A 20,376-nucleotide genomic window follows, 5' to 3' on the forward strand; every position below is an offset into this window, starting at 1 on the left:
CTGGAGCTGTGACAAAATTGGCTACTTTGAAAAGGAATCGTAAAGTTGTTTTTGCTAATTAATGGTAAAGGAATCAACACGGGTACGTGTTAAACTACGAATTTGGGTTCGAGAGTTTTTCAGGTGCATAAATATTTTCTTCCGTAGATGAAGTGCGGCTGGTTCATCCTCCCGATCGAGGTGTTTTCAAAAATCATGAAAAGATTTGAACGCGGATTGTAATTGTCGAGGTACCAATGGGGTTTAAGATGAAATCAAGTGGCAAACTTGAAGAATTGTTTAGTTTCATATGTTATAATCAATATTTTAATTCATTTTAATTGTCCAAAGTTAGCAGTCCAATAGTCCAATTGTCCAATGGTCCAATGCATTCATATATAATTTAATATATAATATTCAAATTAATTAATACGTATCGTGACCCATGTACCGGTCTCAGTATCGATCACAACTCAAACTATATATATATTTTGGAATCAACCTCAACCCTGTATAGCCAACTCCAACATTCACATATAGAGTGTCTATGGTTGTTCCGAAATATATATATAGATGGGTCAATATGATAGGTCGAAACCTTGTATACGTGTCCCGTTATTTATAGTTCGTAAAATAAAATAACAGTAATTAAATGACGATAAATAAAATTGCGATAATTTAAATTTTGATAATTAAAATGTAATACGGAATTAACAGTTAGCTGGGAACAGTTAGCTAGAAACAGTTAGCGTGGATTCTTAACAAAATTCTTTATAGTTAATTTGTTTGTTTCTAACACTTTTTATTTTATCCAATGTTTTCTTCGTTATGCCACTTGTTGGATTCTGATAGGTCAAAATCCAAATATGTAATTTGAATGGAAATGGTTGTTCTATGGTAAACGGATACGTATATCGGTAGTTGTAAGTAGGATAGTAAATGTCCGTTGAATCAGATTCGAAGAATGTACAGTGTAACTTATTAATGTGAAATCTAAATATTCCTCGGGTACTACCTACCCGTTAAAATATTTTCATCATTAACAGTTTGTACGAAAGAATTTTTAATTACAATCTTTATGAAAATATACTTACATATATATTTTCTTCAGATGTAATCATAGATTTAATGAGTCAATAAGATATTAAACTCATTTGATTTATCGTTAATACTAGATTACATAATCTCTAATACTTTAGAAATTACATAATCGCCATGTCGAGCGACGATAAATGAGGTAGAACGATACGTAAAGCGAAGATAATCGATGTAGAACGATATGTAGAACGAAGATCATACTCGAAGTACAGATGGTGATATTAAGGCGTGTGATGTTGATATCCGAGATACAGATTATGATGTTGAGGTTTGCGACGCGGTTGTGATTGGGAGTAATAAGGGTACTGTTGGCGTTGATGATGGTGGTACTGATTATGCTGCTGGTGCTACTGATGGTGTTTGTAACCTTCGCACCATATTTTCTAAAGCCACTACCCGAGCGCGAAGCTCGTTGACTTCTTCTATTTTACCGGAATGATTGGCAGTTGGAGCGAGCAGATGAATAAGATTCGAAATATGGGATAGTATATAATCGTAACGAGATACTCTAGAAATGAGAGAGAAAATGGTTTCTCGAACAGGTTCGCCGGTAAGCGCTTCAGGTTCATTACCAAGAGGGCAATTCGGTGGATGGAAGGGATAACCTTCTTCTTGTCTCCAGTGATTTAGTATATTACGAACCCATCAGATGAATTGGGGATAGCTGATTGATTGATTCATTCTGGTGACGCTGCTTTCGGAGCTTAAGTGAGACTTCATATCGGAATCCGAGGAATTTGAACTAGTGGTGAGTTCCATTTTGCTCGGTTAGATACAGAGTTTTTGGTATGAAATGAATTTCGGATATCGGATGATATTCTAATTACATAGAATACCTATACATAGTACAGGAGATCCCGTAGATTACGGAGAGAATTAAGGAAACTTGTCAGACAAGACTTAATGTGATGGGATGTGAATTTGTCTGTATACCGTCTATGCAATAATTACAATAAGACGCGTCGAGACTGAAAATGACAAGTAGATATTTTTCGACAAATGGTGGTAAACAAAAACTTTTAACATGCAGACCAGGTTCAAGTCCAGACTTACTAATATAACCTAACAACTACTAGGTCGAAGTCCAGACTTACTAATGCATCCTAACAACTCCTAGTTAGACACACTAATGCAAGACTAGGTTCGCTACGACCACCGCTGATAATACTAAAAACGAACATATATTTCATAGCATTATTCCTCAAGAAAGACAAGCTTTTAGTTGCAATTGTTCTATTTACAAGTGATATTCGTTTAAATAATAAAAGGTGAAGACAAAAGACAGATTCGACAAATTGAAGACGCAAACGACCAAAAAGCTCAAAAGTACAAAAGACAATCAAAAAGGTTCCAATTATTGATAAGAAACGTCTCGAAATTACAAGAGTACAAGATTCAAAACGCAAAGTACAAGATATTAAATTGTACGCAAGGACGTTCGAAAATCCGGAACCGGGACCAGAGTCAACTCTTAACGCTCGACGCAACGGACTAAAAATTACAAGTTAACTATGTATATAAATATAATATAATATATAATTAATTATATTAATTATATATATATTATATTTATAAATAAAAACCGTCGGCAGAGAAAGACTCCAAGGGACTGAGCTGTAATTTCATTCTCCGCGACTCGCGGAGTTTGAAGGCCAAAATGGCCGCGAGTCGCAGAGCCCCCAGTTTTGAAACTCCCTATAAAGCAAACCGAATTCTGATCATTTTCATCATCTTTTTCTTCTTCTCTCATATATACGTAAAATATATATTTATAATTTATATTTTAATTTTAATTTTAATTATAATTCTAATAATAAGGGTATGTTAGCGAATGTTGTAAGGGTGTAAGTCGAAATTCTGTCCGTGTAACGCTACGCTATTTTTAATCATTGTAAGTTATGTTCAACCTTTTTATATTAATGTCTCGTAGCTAAGTTATTATTATGCTTATTTAAAACGAAGTAATCATGATGTTGGGCTAATTACTAAAATTGGGTAATTGGACTTTGTACCATAATTGGGGTTTGGACAAAAGAACGACACTTGTGGAAATTAGACTATGGGCTATTAATAGGCTTTATATTTGTTTAACTAAATGATAGTTTGTTAATGTTAATATAAAGATTTACAATTGGGCGTCCTTATAAATTACCATATACACTCGATCGGACACGATGGGCGGGGTATTTATATGTACGAATAATCGTTCATTTAACCGGACACGGGAATGGATTAATAGCCACTAGAATAATTAAAACAGGGGTGAAATTACATTCAAGGGTAATTGGTGTAATTGCTAACAAAGTAGTAAAACCTTGGTTTACACGCAGTTGATAACCTGGTGTATTCATTAAACAAAGTATTAAAACCTTGTTACAATTCGAATCCCCAATTAGTTGGAATATTTAACTTCGGGTATAAGAATAATTTGATGAGGACACTCGCACTTTATATTTATGACTGATGGACTGTTATGGACAAAAACCAGACGGACATATTAAATAATCCAGGACAAAGGACAATTAACCCATGGGCATAAAACTAAAATCAACACGTCAAACATCATGATTACGGAAGTTTAAATAAGCATAATTCTTTTATTTCATATTTAATTTCCTTTATTTTATATTTAATTCACTTCTAATTATCGCATTTTTATTGTTATTGTATTTAATTGCACTTTTAATTATCGTACTTTTTAATTATCGCAAGTTTATTTTATCGCACTTTTATTATTCGCAATTTCATTATCGTTATTTACTTTACGCTTAAAATTAAGTCTTGTATTTATTTATTATTTTACATTTGGTTTTAACTGCGACTAAAGTTTTAAAATCGACAAACCGGTCATTAAACGGTAAAAACCCCCCTTTATAATAATAATATTACTTATATATATGTATTTGTATTTTTATAAAAGTAAACTAATATAGCGTTAAGCTTTGTTTAAAGATTTCCCTGTGGAACGAACCGGACTTACTAAAAACTACACTACTGTACGATTAGGTACACTGCCTATAAGTGTTGTAGCAAGGTTTAAGTATATCCATTCTCTAAATAAAAAAATATCTTGTGTAAAATTGTATCGTATTTAATAGTATTTCCTGCTAAAATTAATAACTATTTTATATACACCCCGCTGCACATCAAGTATTTTTGGCGCCGCTGCCGGGGAACTATCTTAAAAGCCGGAAGCGCAACGCTAATATAATAAAAAAAGAAAAAATATATATATATATAAATCTAGTTTTAAGATTTTTATTTATAAAATTATAAAGTGATTCTATTTTTATTTAAGTTTTAAATATAAGTTTTATTAATACACATATTTAAAAATAGAAAATAAAATAAATAAATAAAAAACGCGTAAATTAAAACTGCTCCAGAGTTGAATTTCTGAACCCCGCGACTCGCGGGGTTTGATGCAATAAATACCGCGACTCGCGGAGATTTTCTGACAGGCGACAAAACCCTAATTCAGCATTAATTACGGATAATTATTAATTATTATTAGTATTTAACCCTAATAATTATTATTATTATTATTAGTTTTATTTTAACTTTTACTTTTTAATTAATTTGTATTTTTAGTTTAATTAATTTATTTAAATTGTAAAATTAATAGTTTTATTAAATAAATAATATAAAAATAATATTTTTATAAAAATTGTACTTTTTACAACTTTTTGTATATTTTTATATTTTGTCCCTTTTTAATCGTTGTAGCGTAATATTTGTATTTTTTTTCGCTCATATTTAATTTTAAACTTAGTTTTTGCCATAGTCATTTTTACTCCTAGATTTTTAGTCTCTGCCATAGAATTCCTTAAGTGCTTTTTCTTTAGACTAAGATTTAGGTACTTTAGAATTTTGCGACGCTTTTTTTTTTTTTTTTAAGTTTTAGTTTCTTTTTAAGTTATTTCCATTTGGGATTTAGTTTTTCTTGTAAGCTTTAATATTTTTATACGACTTTTTACTATGTATCAATTATCATTCCAATTAGTAATTTCAATTTGCGATTATAATTTTAAGTTAGTTGTAGTAATAAGGTTAGGTTAGTCAAGTATTTTTAAGTTTTTATAAGTTTCTTTTATTTTTCCGTCACCTTTTATTTTTCAACCATTTTTCTTTTTCGACGAACTCTTTTTCTTTCTTATTTCTCGCTATTCTAGTTTTTAGGACATAGATTTTTATTCTACTTCTTATCTAAATTTCTTAAAATTACAAAAATTTATTTTAAGTGGTTAAATTAATAGACATCAAAATTTTCTGGTTCGTAGTAATAGTTGGATTTGTACGTGGACCGGGTTATTGGAGCCAAACAGTCCTCAATTATATTGAGACCAAACGAATCCTGCCCCTCTGCTGCATCTTTTGGCTATTCGAAACGTGGGCAAAATCAGAAAAGTCTATTGATTGGATAACTTATTATAATTTTTCTTTCCTTTTAAAAACTAATAGGATATTCAGTGAATGCACCGAGCAAGACGCTCACCACCTTTTGTACGTTCACCACCTGTAACTAGATCAAGACATTTAGCAAATATAACTGCCGTTGATTTTTCTTTAGAATCATCATCCAGTAGACCAAGTACTTCAGTTCAAATTTCCGATAATCCATTTTTTGAACCCGACCTCACAATTGAGAATCCGGAAAATATTCAGGAACGGTTCGTAGATCCTGAACCATTAAACTTTCCTCCGGAGCCACCAATTATTCAAACAGAGATTGTTGAGGAACGAACCATTAAATCAGAATCATCTAGTGATAGCGATTCAACAAATTCAATTATGGAGAATCTGGAACCTTTAAGTATGGAAGACCGAATGAGAGCTAAACGCACTGGCCAAGGTCACGCAATTACTCATCCAGACATTAATGCGCCAGATTATGAAATCAAAGGACAAATTCTACACATGGTGACTAATCAATGCCAATTTAGTGGTGCGCCGAAGGAAGATCCAAATGAACATCTACGTACCTTTAATAGGATCTGCACACTATTTAAAATCCGAGAAGTGGAGGATGAACAGATATATCTCATGTTATTTCCCTGGACTTTAAAGGGAGAAGCCAAAGATTGGTTGGAATCGTTACCTGAAGGGGCGATCGATACATGAGACGTTTTAGTTGACAAATTTCTTAAACAATTCTTTCCTGCATCTAAAGCCGTAAGACTTCAAGCAGAAATTGTTACGTTCACACAGAAACCAAATGAAACTCTATATGAGGCGTGGACAAGATATGGAAAGTTATTAAGAGGATGTCCGCAACATGGTTTAGACACCTGTCAAATAGTACAAATATTCTACCAAGGATGCGACATCACTACAAGGAAAGACATAGATATAGCAGCTGGTGGTTCTATTATGAAGAAAACCGAAACTGATGCTTACAAAATTATTGATAACACTGCTTCCCACTCACATGAGTGGCACCAAGAAAAAGATATCATTAGATCATCTAAAGCAGCTAGAGCCTATTCTAGCCATGACTTAGATTCCATTTCTGCAAAGATAGATGCTGTGGAGAGACGAATGGAAAAGATGACTAAGGATATTCACTCAATACGAATTAGTTGTGAGCAGTGTGGAGGACCACATTTGACAAAAGATTGTCTCAGTATTGAATTAACAATGGAACAAAGAGAGAATATTTCATACATAAACCAAAGGCCTGGAAATAATTATCAGAATAATTATCAACCGCCAAGACCGATTTACAATCAAAACCAGAATTACAACAGAAATATTCCATACAACAACCAACAAGGTCCTAGCAATCAACAAGTATCCAATAATACTTATAATCAGCAAAGACCTAATTTTCAAAACAAACCACCACAACAAACTGATGATAAAAAGCCGAATTTAGAAGATATGATGACGAAGCTAGTTGAAACTCAAACGCAGTTTTTCACATCTCAGAAACAAACCAATGAACAAAATGCTCAAGCATTTAGAAATCAACAAGCTTCTATTCAAAATCTGGAACAAGAAGTGAGTAACCTAGCAAGGTTAATAGGTGAAAGAAAACCGGGAAGTCTACCTAGTGATACAAATGCTAACCCCCGGAATGAAACAGCTAAAGCCATTACCACAAGAAGTGGTACAACACTTAAACCACCGGAAATACCTGTAACTTCTGATAAAGCCATTCCTACTCCACAAGAACCACAACCTGATCAAGATAAGGAAAAAGAACCGGTAGTTGAAAAGGTTAATGAAGATAACACAGTTAAGGATAAACCTTATGTTAAACCGTATCAACCACCACTTCCTTATCCGAGTAAAATGAAGAAAGAGAAACTTGAAGCCGAGCAATCCAAATTCTTGGATATGTTTAAACAGATAAATGTAAATCTTCCTTTCATTGATGTGATTTCAGGAATGCCTAGATATGCTAAATTCTTGAAAGATCTAATCTCAAATAGAAAGAAAATGGAAGAACTCTCGGCTGTTACTATGAATGCTAATTGTTCAGCAGTGCTGTTGAATAAGATACCAGAAAAACTATCTGATCCAGGAAGTTTCACAATTCCATGTTTTCTGGGTAGTCTTAGTTCAATAGAAGCATTGGCAGACTTAGGTGCTAGTATAAATCTAATGCCGTATTCACTATACGCTAAACTAGACCTTGGAGAATTGAAACCAACCAGAATAAGCATACAACTAGCCGATAGATCAATAAAATATCCTAGAGGGATAATGGAGAACATGCTAGTTAAAGTTGGTACTTTAGTATTTCCAGTAGATTTTGTTGTTCTGGACATGGAAGAAGATTCTCAAGTTCCTCTCATATTAGGAAGACCATTCTTAAACACGGCTAAAGCAATGATAGACGTGTTCGGTAAGAAACTGACCCTAAGTATAGAGGATAAGAGTGTTACCTTTTCAGTTGATAGAGCAATGCAACAACCACAATCTGCAGATGATACATGTTATTATATTCAAACTATAGATGCACATGCAGAATTATTAGAAGAATTTCCAGAATTACAAGGAACAGGAGAATGTTCTTTAGGAGAAGGTAATGAACCAATTGATGAAGCTGAAATGTTAGCTACACTTATAGCTAATGGATATGAACCAAGAACAGAAGAAATTCAAATGCTAAAAGAAGAAGACAGATATCGATACAAATCATCGATAGAAGAACCTCCGAAATTAGAGTTAAAGCCACTTCCAAACCATTTGGAATACGCTTATTTACATGGTGAATCTGAATTACCTGTAATAATATCGTCTTCTCTTACTGAAAATGAGAAATCACAACTCATTTCTGTGTTGAAAGCTCATAAACCAGCCATTGCATGGAAGATTCATGATATTAAAGGAATAAGTCCTTCGTATTGCACACATAAAATCTTTATGGAAGAAGGTCATAAAACGTATGTGCAACGCCAACGAAGACTAAATCCTAATATGCAAGATGTAGTTAAGAAAGAGATTATTAAACTGCTAGATGCAGGTTTAATTTATCCAATTTTCGATAGTCCATGGGTAAGCCCAGTTCAATGTGTACCTAAGAAGGGTGGCATGACTGTCATTACAAATGAGAAAAATGAGCTTATTCCTACTAGGACTGTAACAGGATGGCGTGTATGTATTGATTATAGAAAATTAAATGACGCCACCAGAAAAGATCACTTTCCCTTACCTTTCATAGATCAAATGTTGGAAAGATTAGCCGGAAATAGTTACTATTGTTTTCTAGATGGATTTTCCGGATATTTTCAAATTCCAATAGCACCCGAAGACCAAGAGAAAACCACATTCACATGCCCTTATGGTACTTTTGCTTACAAACGCATGCCATTTGGACTTTGTAACGCCCCTGCAACCTTTCAAAGGTGTATGATGGCGATTTTTTATGACATGATAGAAGAATGCATGGAAGTATTCATGGATGACTTTTCAGTCTTCGGTGATACATTTAAATCATGTCTAGTTAATCTGGAACGAATGCTAATTAGATGCAAAAAATCAAATCTAGTTCTTAATTGGGAGAAATGCCATTTCATGGTTAAAGAAGGCATCGTTCTTGGTCATAAAATTTCAAAAGAAGGAATTGAAGTGGATAGAGCTAAAGTAGATGTAATTGCTAAACTTCCACATCCCACCAATGTTAGAGGAGTTAGGAGTTTTCTAGGGCATGCCGGTTTTTACCGACGTTTCATAAAAGATTTTTCTAAAATTGCCACTCCTATGAATAAACTCCTAGAAAAGGATGCTCCATTCATCTTTTCATATGAGTGTATCAAATCTTTTAATATTCTTAAAGAGAAACTCACTAATGCGCCGATCATGATAACACCAAATTGGAATCTACCATTTGAACTAGTGTGCGATGCAAGTGATTTTGCAATGGGAGCCGTTTTAGGACAAAGGATTGAAAAACGATTTCAACCTATATATTATGCTAGTAAGACGTTACAAGGAGCACAAACGAACTATACAACTACTGAAAAAGAACTCCTTGCTATTGTCTTTGCTTTTGACAAATTTCGATCATATCTCGTTCTAGCAAAAACGGTGGTCTATACCGACCATTCTGCTCTTAGATACCTATTTTCAAAACAAGATGCTAAACCAAGATTAATCCGTTGGATCTTACTCTTACAAGAGTTTGATATTGAAATCCGAGATAAAAGAGGAGCAGAAAATCTCGCCGCTGATCATCTTTCTCGTCTTGAAAATCCCGAATTAGAAGTTCTAAATGAATCAGCCATACAAGACAACTTTCCTGATGAATATCTATTGAAGATAGATTATAATGAAATCCCATGGTTTGCAGACTATGCAAACTATTTAGTATGTGGATTCCTTGAAAAAGGATTATCGTACCAAAGACGAAAGAAATTCTTCAGTGATATAAAACACTATTTCTGGGAAGATCCACATTTGTTTAAAAGTTGTCCCGATGGAATAATACGCCGATGTGTATTTGGAGATGAAGCTAGTAAAATATTAAACCATTATCACACAGGACCAACAGAAGGGCATTATGGGCCTCAACTAACAGCAAGAAAAGTTTATGAAGCTGGATTCTATTGGCCTACAATTTACAAAGACGCACACCTTCTTTGCAAATCCTGTGATGCATGTCAAAGGGCCGGAAAAATAAGTCAACGTGATGAAATGCCACAAAATGTCATCCAAGTATGTGAAGTATTTGACATTTGGGGTATTGACTTTATGGGTCCATTTCCAAAATCTCATAATAATCTATATATACTCGTAGCCATTGATTATGTATCTAAATGGGCGGAAGCACAAGCTCTCCCAACTAACGATGCACGAGTTGTAGTCAACTTTTTAAAACGTCTTTTTGCAAGGTTTGGAACACCGAAAGCTTTAATAAGTGATCGGGGTACTCATTTCTGTAATAATCAACTTGAGAAAGTTCTTAAAAGATATGGAGTAAATCATAAAATCTCCACCGCATATCATCCACAAACAAGTGGACAAGTTGAAAATACCAACCGAGCTTTAAAACATATTTTAGAGAAAACCGTAGGATCAAATCCGAAGGAATGGTCCATTAAATTGGAGGATGCACTCTGGGCTTTTAGAACAGCCTACAAAACTCCAATTGGAACCACACCTTTTAGGCTTGTTTATGGAAAAGCATGTCATCTTCCAGTAGAAATTGAACACAAAGCATTTTGGGCTTTGAAAACATGTAATCTTGATTTACATGAAGCTGGACATCTACGATTAAGTCAACTAAACGAATTAGAAGAATTAAGACATGAAGCATACGAAAATTCGTTAATCTATAAAGAAAGAACGAAGAAATGGCATGATAAAAGAATCAGAAGTTCAAAAGAATTTAAAGAAGGAGACAGAGTTCTTCTTTTCAATTCACGATTCAAGCTATTTCCTGGAAAATTGAAATCAAGATGGTCTGGACCATTCATAGTCAAAAGAGTTTTCCCATACGGAACGATAGAATTAATAAATTCAAATGGGATTGAATTTAAAGTTAATGGTCACAGAGTTAAACATTACATACATGGTCCAATGGAAGTCGACAACGAAGTTAATCACAATTTTGACACCACAGCTAACTAAGTGTGGGGAGAATCAAGTCTTTAAAGGATAATATGTATTTCTGTTAGAGTTAGATTTTCTGTTTTCGTGTAGTTCTCGAAAATGGAACCCGAATGGTCTTTCCCTAGCAGACCCTAAAGAACTAGTCTTCTCCCCCCATTCTGAATTTTTATTTTTTTAGGTTTTTACAAAATGAAGACTGCCTGTGAGCTAAACCATGGTCTAATGCTACACGCTTTGATCACTAAAAGAAATAATGACATACTACCAAGTGAAATAGTATCAGTAATCAGAAAAAGAATGGACGGAGTTAGAAAAGAATCCAGATGCGAAGATAATAAGTTACAATTTGGTAAAGGAAAATCAAAATTCGCAGCGAAAAGAAGAGCACGACACCTAGAACGATGTCACAAATGCGGAAAATGGTCACATGGAGATAAATGTTCAAATAATCAAACCTATTCAAATACCGAATTTGTTACTTTATGCAGAGACGGACCGTTCATATGTTTAGAAGAAAAGACACTGAATGCGCGAGGTTACGCCTATGTAGCCATGGAAAACCAATTAAACCGACTATCTTATGAATGGGATAGATCATATAACTAAGAAATCTATTTCACAGGTATGTCTGTACAGTTTTTATTTTTATTTTTAACCTTTTGATAATAAACGCTAATTTGTTCGCTAAAAAGTATTAAATTGGTATTGAATAAAATTAGGTTTGGCGACCGAAATTATTGATATCATTCAAAAATTTATTACATCACTGCGAAATTTAACGTTTATTCTTAAGGTATAAATATCTTTAATCAATCAACACAAAATATTTCAAAAATTCGTCATGAGTTAAATTAGGTCTTGGAACCGAAATTACTTTACCGAAAAGAGGGGCGCATATTTTTGATAATATTTGATTGATTAAAGTGGGATAAAAAGACAAAAAGATTTTTAATTTTATTCTTACCATGTTTTTAATATTAATATTTAAATCTTAAATTAATATTGTAAACTTTGTAAAAACAATATATTTAAAATTATAAATATTTGAAAAATTAATATAAGTTTGGTGTAAATTTATAATATGAATTTTTAATTTTATGCATTTCAAATTTTAAGTTTGGTGTGAATTTTTAATATTAATTTTAAATTTTATATTTAAAGTTGTGTGAATTTAAAAACAAAAATTTACTTTATCTCATTAAGTTAAAAATATGATTTTTAAAATTCGTCGTAAGTTGAAGACTAGGTCTTTGAACCGAAATTGCTTTACCCGAGGGAGGGGCGAGAACTTTTATTATCATTATTTTTAATCTTATTGAATTAAAGTATGCCAAAAACATTAAAAAATCCAAAAATCTTAGCTTTTAAAACAATCGCTACAAAAAGACAAATTTTAAAATTTTGTCGAGGGACGGACTAGGACATCGATCCGAAACGACCTCGTCCTAAATAACAAAGGAAACAAAATTTTAAAATTAAGTACTTAATTGTTTCATAAGTTAATGATTATAAAAAAAAAAAAAAAAAAATAGCAAACTCCGCGACTCGCGGAGTTTGAAGTGCAATTCGCCGCGACTCGCGGAGGAGTCGGATTACAGAAAAAAAATAAAGAGCTGCAACAGCTCAGTTTCACTCCCCACAACACAAAATAAACTGCGAAAACCCACGAAAATACCCGAGAAAAAACCCCCAAAATCACAATTTTTAACCGTTAATCACCAAATCTTTTGCTAAAATCATGTTGAGAAGGATGCTATCTAAGAATTACTCAAGAAAAACGGTAAATTTCTACACCTAAACACCATTTAATCCGAAATTTGGTGTTCTTGAGTCATTTTTTTCCCAATTTGATTTTGATGCTTTTTAGTGTAATTAGGCTTAAATTGTTTATGTATTATGCTTGTATAACCTAGATTGATGCTGTTTAACATGATTAGAAGCCTTAAACTTCAAATTTTGAATAATCTAGGGTTTGTGTTCTTGAGCAAATTTGGGGCTTTTTGATATAAACAGGTTATGGCCGATTTTTGTCATGAATTGTTGCTAAAATAAGTAGTGTAACATGTTTAGGTAGTTAAATGATCCAAACTTTGAGCCTAAATATGATTTTGAGAATTAAAGTGGACTTTTTCAAGTCTAAAATTCATGAACTTGATTTTTGAAAGATAATGCCATTTGAGACTTGTTTAATTGCTAGTAATGATTATTTTGACATGTTATTTGAGTTGAATGCTTATGAACTTGGCGAACATTTTCGTATATGCTTATTTGCAAAAGTGTAGATTTGATAAAAATGTGAAAATGAGCTTAAGTTTGATATAAATTGATCATGTCATTGTAATTATTTTGATTGATGATTTTGCTGACACTAATGCATATTTGGATGCACAAAAATTGTGTTTGATGTATTTTGCAGACTGAAAGGGGTGAATCTTCATCCCAAGCCCGCAATGCTCCTGCTGAGAATATGGAACAACAGGAGGTGGATAACTACTACAAGCAGGATATACCTCATCCAGTCATGACCTTTTATGATATGCACTTGGAAGAGTTGCACCCGAACCTAAGATTTGACAGACTTTGGATAGATTATCCAAAATACCAAAGGGGTTTGCATACTCTTCATTCTAAGGTTGTTGAGGTACCGAGGGTCATAGAATGGGGACCCTTAGAACCTGTAGAATTGGCCGGGCCAATTAGGGAATTACTTGTACAGAGGTATGGTAATTCTTCTTTTAATGACTGGGTACGTTTATTCACCATGCGTAGACCTGTATATAAAGTATGGTGTGAAGAATTGTTATGTAGTATAGAGTTGAATGATCGGGTAGCTAGTTTAACCGATCGTTCTTTTATTAGATTTTTGTTAGGCGGTTCGATGCGCCACATGTCTTTACTAGACATGGCTCAGGCTTTACGTATATATACGCCTGAGGAGTTAGCGTCTGCCGATTGTAGAGGATTGATACTAAACGGTAGAAAGATAGATGAAAATTTTGATACACACGGTGTGTGGAGTCAAATGACAAGCCATCACCGTTTCAAAGGGGGAAATTACTCTTATTTGGATATAGATAGAGCCGAATTAAGAGTGATACATAGGTTTTTAGCTAATTCGATTACACAAAGGGGTAAGAACAAGGAAAAAGTAAATGAACAAGATTTGTTTTACCATATGTGTATTCGAGACCCACAAAGCGCTGTAAGTATACCATATTGTGTGGGTTATTATTTATCAGCTATGGTTCGGGGGATGCGACCGCATAGCATAATAGGAGGTGGTATTTTTATTACTTTGATTGGTGAATATCTCGGTGTGGATATAAGTCAGGGGGATTATTAGTAGAAGAACCAGAACCCCGCGATACTATAGGTTTAAATGTATACCATGGTGCGAAAGTTTTGAAGAGGCGAAATAACGCCGCAGTACGATACCATGGTAGACATCCACAGGTGGAGAGAAACCAACAGCAAGGTAATGTAGGAGGGGGGAATGAGATGCAAGAAATGCAAAGTTTTATAGCTTCTCAGGAATACGAAAATGCTAGACAGAGAGCATTTGAAGATTGGCAAGTTCATCAGAACCAAATCATAGCTCATTGCCAACATATAGGTAGAAACTATATTCCTACACCGAAACCCATCTTCCCTCCCTGGTCTATAGAGATGCAGCCACCGTATCCTACGTATGACCCTGCCGAAGCATTCTATAGCACCTATGGTTATGCCTGGAACCCCTATTGGTACCAGTATCATCCCTAGTATACTTATTATTTTTTTTATTTTGTAATTTGTAATGATTGATACGTTTAATACTTTTGTTAATATTGTAATCATTTTTATAATTGTCTAACTTTTATTCTTAGATTTTAATAATTTTTGAATGTGGGGTAATATACCAAACTTCAAAAATATGTATATATATTTGCAGTTTATCTTATGTACACAACAGGGTAAAACAACGCATTTTCAAAGACTGGCATTAAGTTCAGCAAAAGCAACTAATTTTGACGACAAGATGCAAAATATATGTGAAATAACAACAAGACGGAATGAACAAATGATGTGCACCATTTATCATTCAGCAAACAAACGCCAATATATTTGGAAACTTTGGTAAAATTTAATCATTTTCACACAAATCACCCTCAATAATTTAAATTGTTACTGGTTTCTTGCAAATGAGGGCATTGCAAGATCTTAAGTGTGGGAAGGGGTTAAATTCTTTCGGATTTTAAAAATTTTTACTTTATACACTTGGTTACCATTAAAAATACTAGTAAAGCAGTAGTTGTATTAGAATCTAGTGCTCTCTGATAATAAAGAATAGCCCTGGTCTTATATACTGACTACCCAATTCTAGTAAAATTTTTCAAAATTTTCAATTAAATGAACTAAAAATCATGTTTATACATATTTATGAACGATAAAACTAGGTTTTAACACCGAAATTATTGTTACCTCAAAAAGGACATAAATTGAGAAACAAACCAAAATGTTAAAATTCATTTAAAATGGAATAGAGGACGATAAAAAGGAAAATAAAAGCCAAGTGTGGGAAAATTTACCAAGTTATCTTAAACATATGTCACATATATCTGTAACAAATAACTGAAAATACTTTTGCTTTGGACTAAACTAAACTGTTTTACCCGAGGAAAGAAAAGAAGAGATGGATCTACACGATGAATCAATTCCATCATTAAAAGGAAGTAAAGTCTTCCGGAAAAAAAACGCGCTTCTTGATTTAGGTCATGAAGTTGTCGTCCAGACCAGCTGTAGGTTGACGAAAAATCTAGAAAAGTCATCACTAAAATCAGCAGGAAATCCACGGACCTCAGCATTAAACAGGGTCGCCAAGTGGTCAGATTTATCCTAACCATGAGAAGGATTTATCTCGTACAATGGGGGGGCACCATGCAAATTAGCTGGATAAGACTAATAAATCAGATCCCCAGAAAGGATAATCTCCTTAAAGATTAAAAATCAGCTTTTAAGACTGATATTACTCAATCCTAGAGATTGACTTTAAAGATTGAGAATTCAAACTCATGGAATTCAATGATATCTAAACTCGAGCTTGAACGAGAAAATATTTTGATCAAAATTACAAACCGATTTGTTTTCTGAAAACCCTATTTTCAATGCGTTCATTACCATTGAACGTAAAATCCTAGGAATTCACCTGGAATTCATTAGGTCACCTGAACTAAATCGGGTGTCAACCGTAAGAACGGTGGTTGCATAGTGGTCAAAGACAGGACCTTGTGCCATACCGAAAAATTATAAGGGTGAGCTTTACTATTGCTCCTACCAAGGATAGTAATTGCGTCCGACACGTTATAGACCATAATTAAAAGCATGTCAGGGGACATTGCCTTAACAGTTGCTTGTTCAACGCTTTCCTTTACAACCGGACAGTAGTTTACCGAAAGGTAATATACGGGACAAGTAAACTGGACGTGTTGCTTTCCAAATACAAGGTTAGCAAGTGGGTGACACAAAACCATAAGTTTTGAGCTAAAATTTTCAAATCTGAAACCCACCAAACCCACAAAAATATTTTGCAAACACCGGTAAAGGGTTATTCCGGAAAACTTATCTAGGGTAAAAACTAGATTTAATTTTCAAAAGATCAAATGTTTTCATAAAGATCCAATTTCCTTAATGGATCTAAATTTTTATAGTCATGTGGGACTGTAAACCATATCGTGACTACCATTGTTTATACCGCCGTATAGAAATCACTGATATACAAAGTGTGAAGAATAAAGAAGTGATTCTAATATTTCAAGACGATATTGCTTGAGGACAAGCAACGCTCAAGTGTGGGAATATTTGATAATGCTAAAAACGAACATATATTTCATAGCATTATTCCTCAAGAAAGACAAGCTTTTAGTTGCAATTGTTCTATTTACAAGTGATATTCATTTAAATAATAAAAGGTGAAGACAAAAGACAGATTCGACGAATTGAAGACGCAAACGACCAAAAAGCTCAAAAGTACAAAAGACAATCAAAAAGGTTCCAATTATTGATAAGAAACGTCTCGAAATTACAAGAGTACAAGATTCAAAACGCAAAGTACAAGATATTAAATTGTACGCAAGGACGTTCGAAAATCCGGAACCGGGACCAGAGTCAACTCTTAACGCTCGACGCAACGGACTAAAAATTACAAGTTAACTATGTATATAAATATAATATAATATATAATTAATTATATTAATTATATATATATATTATATTTATAAATAAAAACCGTCGGCAGAGAAAGACTCCAAGGGACTGAGCTGTAATTTCATTCTCCGCGACTCGCGGAGTTTGAAGGCCAAAATGGCCGCGAGTCGCGGAGCCCCCAGTTTTGAAACTCCCTATAAAGCAAACCGAATTCTGATCATTTTCATCATCTTTTTCTTCTTCTCTCATATATACGTAAAATATATATTTATAATTTATATTTTAATTTTAATTTTAATTATAATTCTAATAATAAGGGTATGTTAGCGAATGTTGTAAGGGTGTAAGTCGAAATTCTGTCCGTGTAACGCTACGCTATTTTTAATCATTGTAAGTTATGTTCAACCTTTTTATATTAATGTCTCGTAGCTAAGTTATTATTATGCTTATTTAAAACGAAGTAATCATGATGTTGGGCTAATTACTAAAATTGGGTAATTGGACTTTGTACCATAATTGGGGTTTGGACAAAAGAACGACACTTGTGGAAATTAGACTATGGGCTATTAATAGGCTTTATATTTGTTTAACTAAATGATAGTTTGTTAATGTTAATATAAAGATTTACAATTGGGCGTCCTTATAAATTACCATATACACTCGATCGGACACGATGGGCGGGGTATTTATATGTACGAATAATCGTTCATTTAACCGGACACGGGAATGGATTAATAGCCACTAGAATAATTAAAACAGGGGTGAAATTACATTCAAGGGTAATTGGTGTAATTGCTAACAAAGTAGTAAAACCTTGGTTTACACGCAGTTGATAACCTGGTGTATTCATTAAACAAAGTATTAAAACCTTGTTACAATTCGAATCCCCAATTAGTTGGAATATTTAACTTCGGGTATAAGAATAATTTGATGAGGACACTCGCACTTTATATTTATGACTGATGGACTGTTATGGACAAAAACCAGACGGACATATTAAATAATCCAGGACAAAGGACAATTAACCCATGGGCATAAAACTAAAATCAACACGTCAAACATCATGATTACGGAAGTTTAAATAAGCATAATTCTTTTATTTCATATTTAATTTCCTTTATTTTATATTTAATTCACTTCTAATTATCGCATTTTTATTGTTATTGTATTTAATTGCACTTTTAATTATCGTACTTTTTAATTATCGCAAGTTTATTTTATCGCACTTTTATTATTCGCAATTTCATTATCGTTATTTACTTTACGCTTAAAATTAAGTCTTGTATTTATTTATTATTTTACATTTGGTTTTAACTGCGACTAAAGTTTTAAAATCGACAAACCGGTCACTAAACGGTAAAAACCCCCTTTATAATAATAATATTACTTATATATATGTATTTGTATTTTTATAAAAGTAAACTAATATAGCGTTAAGCTTTGTTTAAAGATTTCCCTGTGGAACGAACCGGACTTACTAAAAACTACACTACTGTACGATTAAGTACACTGCCTATAAGTGTTGTAGCAAGGTTTAAGTATATCCATTCTCTAAATAAATAAATATCTTGTGTAAAATTGTATCGTATTTAATAGTATTTCCTGCTAAAATTAATAACTATTTTATATACACCCCGCTGCACATCAACCGCTCTGATACCACATGTAACAACCCGTCCTTATCCACCTGGACGAAGTCTTCAACATTTGGTCCCATTGCGAGGCGTTGACTTAAATATGCCATGAACGACTTCAAGTAATATCTCTAAAATGAGCAAATGCACAGTAGAAGGTTTCTTTCATACCTGAGAATAAACATGCTTAAAAGTGTCAACCAAAAGGTTGGTGAGTTCATAGGTTTATCATAACAATCATTTCAATATATTAATAGACCACAAGATTTCCGTTTATAAATATATGTACACTCGCAAGTGTATAAAGGTATTCTATAAGTCGTAGGCACCCGGTAACAAGCCTTAACGTTCACGTTTTATCCTCTGAAGTACACCAGATCAGGTGTGTTTAAAATAACCTCGAAGTACTAAAGCATCCCATAGTCAGGATGGGGTTTGTCAGGCCCAATAGATCTATCTTTAGTATTCGCGCCTACCGTACATAGACAAGTAGTTTAATGTTACCAAGCTAAGGGTATATTTCTGGTTTAAACCCACGTAGAATTAGTTTTAGTACTTGTGCCTATTTCGTAAAGCATTTATAAAACAGCGCATGTATTCTCAGCCCAAAAATATATAATGCAAAAGCATTTAAAAAGGGAGCAAATGAAACTCACCATACTGTATTTTGTAGTAAAAATACATAGAACAACATTGAACAAGTATAGGGTTGGCCTCGAATTCACGAACCTATATCATTTATATATATATTAACACATAAAATGGTAATCGAATAGGTTTATATATTTTTAGTGATTTAATTGTTATTTTAATTAGGTTTTTCATTAATAACCTTATTAATTATATTTATTAATATTTATTATAAAAGTATTAATATAGTTATGTTATGTGTATGAAATACAGTTTTATATAACTAATAATTATTTGATAAAATGATATTGATAAATAAAAGTTGTTTTATTTTATAATAATAATATTAATAGTTTTTATAATAATAATATTGTTAATATAAAAATAATAAAATTAATGTCAAAATAATAATAATGATAGTAATAATAATAATAATAGATAAATAAATAACTACCTCAAGGGAGTAGCCCTAACAAGTTTCCCAAGTCCGGTTTGAACCCGCGACATCCCGCTAACCTGTTAACCTCCTAAAAATTCCATCACCATTTCATTTCTGATTTAACCACTACCCTAAATCATTTAAACTCAATGAATCTGCTCCTTTATTCTTCATAGTTCATATGAAATCTTCATCATCATTTCATGTTCATAATATCATCATCATCGTGACCATTATTGTTATCATCGAGCATGAATCATTATTATCTCTAATTCCTACCTCGTTACCATAATTATCTACGTATCCTCTTTATCATAACATCATAAGATTATGTATCCATCATCATACACAATC

This window comes from Rutidosis leptorrhynchoides, chromosome 8, assembly GCF_046630445.1.
Source record: "Rutidosis leptorrhynchoides isolate AG116_Rl617_1_P2 chromosome 8, CSIRO_AGI_Rlap_v1, whole genome shotgun sequence".
In the NCBI taxonomy this organism is placed as follows: Eukaryota; Viridiplantae; Streptophyta; class Magnoliopsida; order Asterales; family Asteraceae; genus Rutidosis; species Rutidosis leptorrhynchoides.